Below are 6659 nucleotides of genomic sequence, written 5' to 3'. Positions count from 1 at the left end.
CATCATGAAACATCTCTTCAGTTAAGCATCATTTAGTTTCTCCCCTGGCTCACATTTTTAGTCCAAGACTTTTATTCGAAGGATAGATTTTATCCGAAGGATAAAATATCTAATGGTTTTGTTTTAGTTTCGCTCAATCAAATAGAGTTCTCTTGCTGCAATCCACCAATCACCTTGTCTTGAAAAGTTGTTATTATGGCTCACCCAAACCCCCCTTGGAACACATCTAACAAGAAGATTACCTGGTGAGCCGCAACTGTCGTCGTGAGAATCTTTCTAAGCTGAGATTGTAACCCTTGAGGTCTCCAAGCTCCACAACTCCTTGAGAAGCAATTCTACCGTGCCTCCCGTGAGCATTGTCACACCGCCGCATTGCACTATGTGTACTCGTCCCTCCTCTCACCTCACTTCACTCACACACACTCACTAGTATGGATTAGAGATATATTGGCAAGAGAATTAGCAAGAGCAAGACTCTATTGCACAATGGGAGAGTCCTCTGTATTATGAGAGATTTTCACTTATATACATGGCCATAAGTGTTCACACTCACTTAAACTATGGCCGACCAGGCACTCTAGGCTCATAAGAGGCCTAATGCTATTACAATGACTACTCTCATAATTTATCCATGGAGTACATCATTTGGGACTTCATCCTAACTTGCTACCACATGCTCTTGAAGCGGGAATTGCCATAAGTATTCCATCGGACCATTATGGGCGCCCGTCCAAGTTATAGATTTGGACACCATTGCTTCATATCTTAAATGTATGACCTTTTGGTGTATCTACATTGACTCCTTGATATAAGATAATGGTAGTAGATTTTTTAAATCATAGAAATGGGTTAACATTCCCCCCTTTTTGATGTTGATCGCATTCTCGTGATTGTGTTGAAGGCCTTTGTGTGGGGGGAGAATTGACAAGCTTTGATGATGGCTTTTGATGTTGAGTGATGTTCAATGGTCTTTGTTCCTCCGGAAGGAATAAGAAGGGCTAGTTAGTAAATGAAAAGGTTAGAGATTAGTTGGAATTTCTAAATGAGTGGGGGTGGTGGGGTTTTTTGTTGCGCGAGTAATTACATTTTTATATTTTTGTGAGCATGTTTTTATGTGGATTATATTTTTGCTCACTTTGTTTTTGGCAATCATAAGCAGAGTTACATGTGATTTGTGTTAATTGGAAAACTAAGAGATGTTAATGATGGGGGAGAAGAGAAGGAATGATATGGAGGAACGTAGACAAAATCATCAGAACAAGATTGTCATCTTAGTTTCTCATTTGATTCGTTGAAGCGACATTCATTTGATTCATTGAAGCGACATTCATCATTTGAAGAAATTGGCCTTCGATGATGTCCCTTTTTGTGGCAGGATTCTTGTCCCTTTTTGTGGCAGGATTCTTGTCAAGTGTTGCTGAGAGTAGGACATGTTCCTGCATGCGTCTTTCCATGTGTTTTATGTGTTTATTTATATTTACGTGTTCTATGAAGTAGATATGCATGAAGTACATTAACTGAGTCAAATAGACTCAGTTAACTGAGTCTATTAACTGAAGTACATTAACTGAGTCAAATAGACTCTTTTTAAGCTGCTGCTTTTGTTGAAGTAGCCACTTGTTTTAGTGAGGCATGAAAGAATTATGGTGACTTGCGAAGCTAATATAGACATCTTCACTAAGGATTAGATATCAATGTGTTGTGAAGACTCTAGTTTTTGTGTAGAGAGGTTTGCAATTTGAAGAAAAATTCTAGGCAATGGGTTGTACCATTAACCAGGCTATCGCCCACCATGGCCCCCCCATCTAAAGATGTATCTGAAAAGTTGATGATGAGGCTCTAATGCAAATGTCCTCCACAGTGCATGAGCATGGATATGTACCCATGGAGCAGCTACTGCATTAACTTAGCCTAAAGAATAGTAAACTATAAGCTTTCAACAATGTATTTGATATTGAAGATCGTTTGGGAGTTTCTTGTGATATTCTACCAATTTTAGATAGGCCATATTGTGACTCCCTTTTTTTTTTGTTTCTCTTCTTTTTTCTTGGGCTACCACCTTGAACGAGCAAGAGGTTCTTATACTCTCCTTTTCTAGAGAATAGGTTCTTATGTCTGCCCACGTAGCTTTTGTAGTCATGTTTTTCATCCAGAGGGGTGAAAAGAGCAAGAGGTTCTTATACTCTCCTTTTCTAGAGAATAGGTTCTTATGTCTGCCCACGTAGCTTTTGTAGTCATGTTTTTCATCCAGAGGGGTGAAAAGAGCATTGTGAGTTCGTCTTTGATGCGCTCATAAGTTTGCATGCGTGGGGATTGATTCTTGAATTTGTGGCTCAAGTGTTGTGGAGGTGGTAGGTACAATTTCTGGGTGGTTGCCATTTTGTGTGGTGACTGAACACACAAGCTCTTGTGTATGTGTTGACTGGGTTGAGTGGCTTGCTTGGTGTTGCTTGGGCCTCCATTCTTGTCGAACTTTAGGTGAAGTTGCAGGGGTTGAAGGTGTTGGGGAAGGTTTCCTTGCTTTTTTTGATCTTGGCAACCATATGATGGGATTTCCATCATAGTATCCTTGTTCTTGAAGCACATGCACATGCACCCATCTTTGATAAACATTAGGAGTTAATGGTTGATGCCTTTGAGGCTTATTTATTTAAGCAAGCTTGGAGCACTTCTTGATGTGCTTGGGAATCCAAGCTTTGGTATTACCTTGGTAGTACCCTTGAGCTTGTAGTAACCTTTTTGGTACCGACACTTGTTGAGTTGCTGGAGTTCTTTGATGAGGAACTCACTTAGTCTTTTGTGACAATGTATTGGAGTACTTTTATTCTTCCTTGGCCTTTGAGTGTTACGTCGAGGAAGAGACTTTGATTGTTGAGGCACCCAAATTGGATTGGCGCCTTTGTAGTAGCCTTGAGCTACAAGTAACTGTTTCGCCACCCACATTTTGATACCATTAAGATACATTGATCTTGGTTGTCATGGTGGAGTTTTCTTTTTGGTTGACGTGGAAGGTTCAGAGCGCTCCTTCACATTGGTTGACGTGAAAGGTTCAGAGCGCTCCTTCACATTGGTTGACGCACTGAAGTTACGAGTTTGAGACTCATGGGCGTTGTTGACGATGAGGCTTGAGTCTCTTGCGGAGTGGTGTTGCTGTGCTGACGATGAGGCTTTTGAGCATTCAACCTGCCCTTTTGGCGAGGTTGGTTTTAATGAAGAGGCGTTGGCTCTAGGGCTTTGCCCTTGAGTTCCTTTTTAGAGATAGATGTTTGCGCTTGGGGAACTTCTTCAAAAGAATAGCTGATTGTGAGGTTTTGGCATTGGAATTTGTTGGTGTGGATGGAGTTAAAGGGTTAGATGCTTCGTCTGAGTTGGTCATTGATGTAGATAGGAGGTCTTTGTGGAGAGGGGCTTCCGAGGAAGAGGCTTGTAGCTTTTTGCATTCAGTATCATAGAAATCTATTAGGGTTGGATCTTCTTCTGTGCAGTATGGTATTGTCAACTTTGTGTCATTGACCATCATGATGACCCTATCACTAGCAAAGCATAGTGGTGCTTGGGTAGCAATAGTCCATTTATGCCCAAAGATCAAATCTGCTTTCAACACATACTCAACCACAAAAAAACTTACACGTAAGGGGATTAGATTCTATATACATTGTTTGTTCAAAGTACCCCAAACGTGGCATGTTCAAGTCTTGTGTGAATGGAATTCTTTCAGGATGAGCCATGAGTGTTGGTTGACCTAACAAATCCCATAACTTGAGGGTCATGAGATTGTGCTCTCATTGTGGATAAATTTGTGCTTGGATTGTGGTGATTTTATTGGAAAGTTACAATCCAACCATAACTCTTAGGATATTCTGAGTAAGATATGTTGGAAGTTCTAGCTCCTCCAAGGTCTCTTCCTCCCGTAATAGCAATTTCACAATGCCTGCAGGAGTGTTCAAGGTGACTATTTGCATGGAGCAAGCAAGTCAGGAACATGACTGTGGACGAGAGCTCAGTAACGCAATACTAGAGAAATTGAAGGTAAAGGAGGGAAGAGAAATATTTGGGCATGGGCATAACCATCTTTACCCCCATAGGCAATCGGTGTGATGCTCCATGTGCAGATTGAATCACACTACCACCAAATGTCCATAGTTAAGAGCAAGGCCAGTACTCTATTGTGCACACTGTGTAAAATTAGGGAATCATGACACTTCAATGTGCAGATATTCAAGGTTCCAAACAGTTGCACAATTGCCAGAACCTAGAGCTCCATTGGCTTTACCAACCCCACCTAGACAGATCACTGTAGCTGTAGGATAACCCAACTCTTCCTATTTGCCTAGGGGGATGTGCCGGGTACAGGACAATTCACCTCTACCACCACTTGTTCTACCACTATAACCACCACAGGCTAAAGTCAACCAAGTATTGATTGAAGAGCCATCAGAAGATATTGATATGGTACGTGAAGTAGAACTTAGCAGAGAGTACTATGAGGAATCTGCTGCTGCGGAGGTCACACCTGAATTCTATGTCCTATAGAATAACGTGCTAGTACCTGTGTTTCAAACCATGATACAGTGGAAGGGAAAGGACATGAACTCGAACATGAGGAGAGGACCACTACAATGTTTTGGCTGTGGAGGGCTGCATCGAATTGCTGAGTGCCCAAACAAGAATGTGGTTCATATGCACCAACCCCAACAATTGACTTTGCCCAATGACATGCAGTACTCACTTGTACTAAATGTGGTATTGATCATTTGATCAAGGATTGTCCATACCGTGTAAGTGGTTCGACTTTCACTTCTAATCAGGCCACCATCTAAACCATTAGTGTGCAGCTTAGAAATATCACACCACTTAATCTCCTGACACGAGCCCAGGCCCAATTGGGACACAAGGGGAAGAACCAAGCAGATGCGACCATTTCAAGAACTAGCCGCAAGAGAAGAGTGAAAAAAGTAGGTAAGGGTGACACCAGGGTCACAATCTAAGATGGATCTGAAGAAGATACTATCGACACACCGGATCCACCCAATCGAGAGAAGAAGGGGATCAAGCAATCAACCACAAAGAGCCTAACCTAGAGGAGCAAAGGGAGAGACCATCAACCCCTAATTGAGTCGGTGAGTACCCAAATGCCGAAGAGGAGATAAGGAAGCTCGAAGACACCAAGGCCTTAGTAGAAGAATGTCAACGGCTTCATGAAGCCCTAACTGGGTCAGGGATACAATGTATCCAAGAAACGAGCCAACAAGGTAAAGAGAATTGGAGGTACCTACTCCAATTCCAGAAGAAACGGAAGAGGGATCTTAAGCAAACACAATGTTCAGGATGTTTGAGGAAAATGCGCAGGGTGAGTCCATCCATTCCTTCCCTCTAGGGATGAACACGAGACGCACACCTGGGGAGAATCCTCAATCTCTAGACTACCAACACTCAATGCCTCAGAAGATGTCGAAAACAGAAATGATATATTGCTCGACGAAATGCCCTATTAATGAAGAAAACCCATGGATGCCCAGTGGCTGAGATACCTCGAAGCTACTAAGGTACATGATGAGTTTTCTAAGGATTGGGGTGAGGAATTGAGTAAGATATTATTAGAGGGAAAACATAAGGAGAAAGTCACCCTTCAAGAGCTAGAAACACCTAAGCTTACAAAAGCTGGGCATTGAAAATGGAACAAAACTTTGGCAGAAGTTGAGCGTGAGACTTGGAAAGTCATGGCTAAAATAAAAAGTGAGAATGAGGACAAACCAGACTTGCTCTCAGTACTAGACCACTTTAAAACCTACACTGTTGTGACGAACGGAAAGTGGTCCGATTGATGGCAAAAAGGGTTAAGGAGGATGGGCTGTCCACATCATACGATGGCCGTCAGAAGTCAAGGAAGTTGATATTGTGGGACCAGGGGAGGAAGCTAGACCCGTGTATATTTCTAAGGACTTGACTTCAGCTGAAGAAAATGAGCTCGTTGCCCTCATTAAGGAATTTAAGGACTATTTCGCTTGGAATTACAAGGAGATGAAGGGTGTACCACTTGAGGTAGTGCAGCATACGATTCCAGTCATGGAAGGATCAAGACCAACTAGACACAAACCATACAAGATGAATCCTAAGTATGCAGCAGCAATTGTAAAGGAGAAAATAGATAAACTTATTGTTGCGGATTTCATCTATGTGATAGAACACATGGATTGGTTTGTCACCAATCGTAATAGTGCCAAAAAAGATTGGAAAGCTTAGGGTATGTGTCGATCTTAAAAAGGTCAATGCAGCTACTAGGAAAGACCATTATCACATGTTTTGGAGAGAGTGGCTTGTGAAGAAGCTTACAGCTTCTTGGACGGATTTTCAAGCTATAATCAAGTGTCAATAGTACCAGTAGACCAGCATAAGATAGCTTTCAATACAATGTGGGAGACGTTTGCATACAAAGTCATGCCCTTTGTGGTGTCAGGTTAATGCCCAGCAACATTCCAACGATTGATGTGCACAGCCTTCAAAGACTACTTGCAGAAGTGGTTAGAGGCATTCATTGATGATCTGCGTGCACACTTTTATGGGCGGACCATTTGGCTTGCTTAAGGAAGGTGTTCGAGCGATGTCGATTATATCGTATATCCCTAAACCCTTTAAAGTGCCAATTTTGGGTCAAACAT

The sequence above is a fragment of the Cibotium barometz genome, chromosome 1 (genome assembly GCF_041138505.1).
Source record: "Cibotium barometz isolate CiBa-2024 chromosome 1, ASM4113850v1, whole genome shotgun sequence".
NCBI classification, from domain to species: domain Eukaryota; kingdom Viridiplantae; phylum Streptophyta; class Polypodiopsida; order Cyatheales; family Cibotiaceae; genus Cibotium; species Cibotium barometz.
This window is presented reverse-complemented; position numbering follows the sequence as displayed.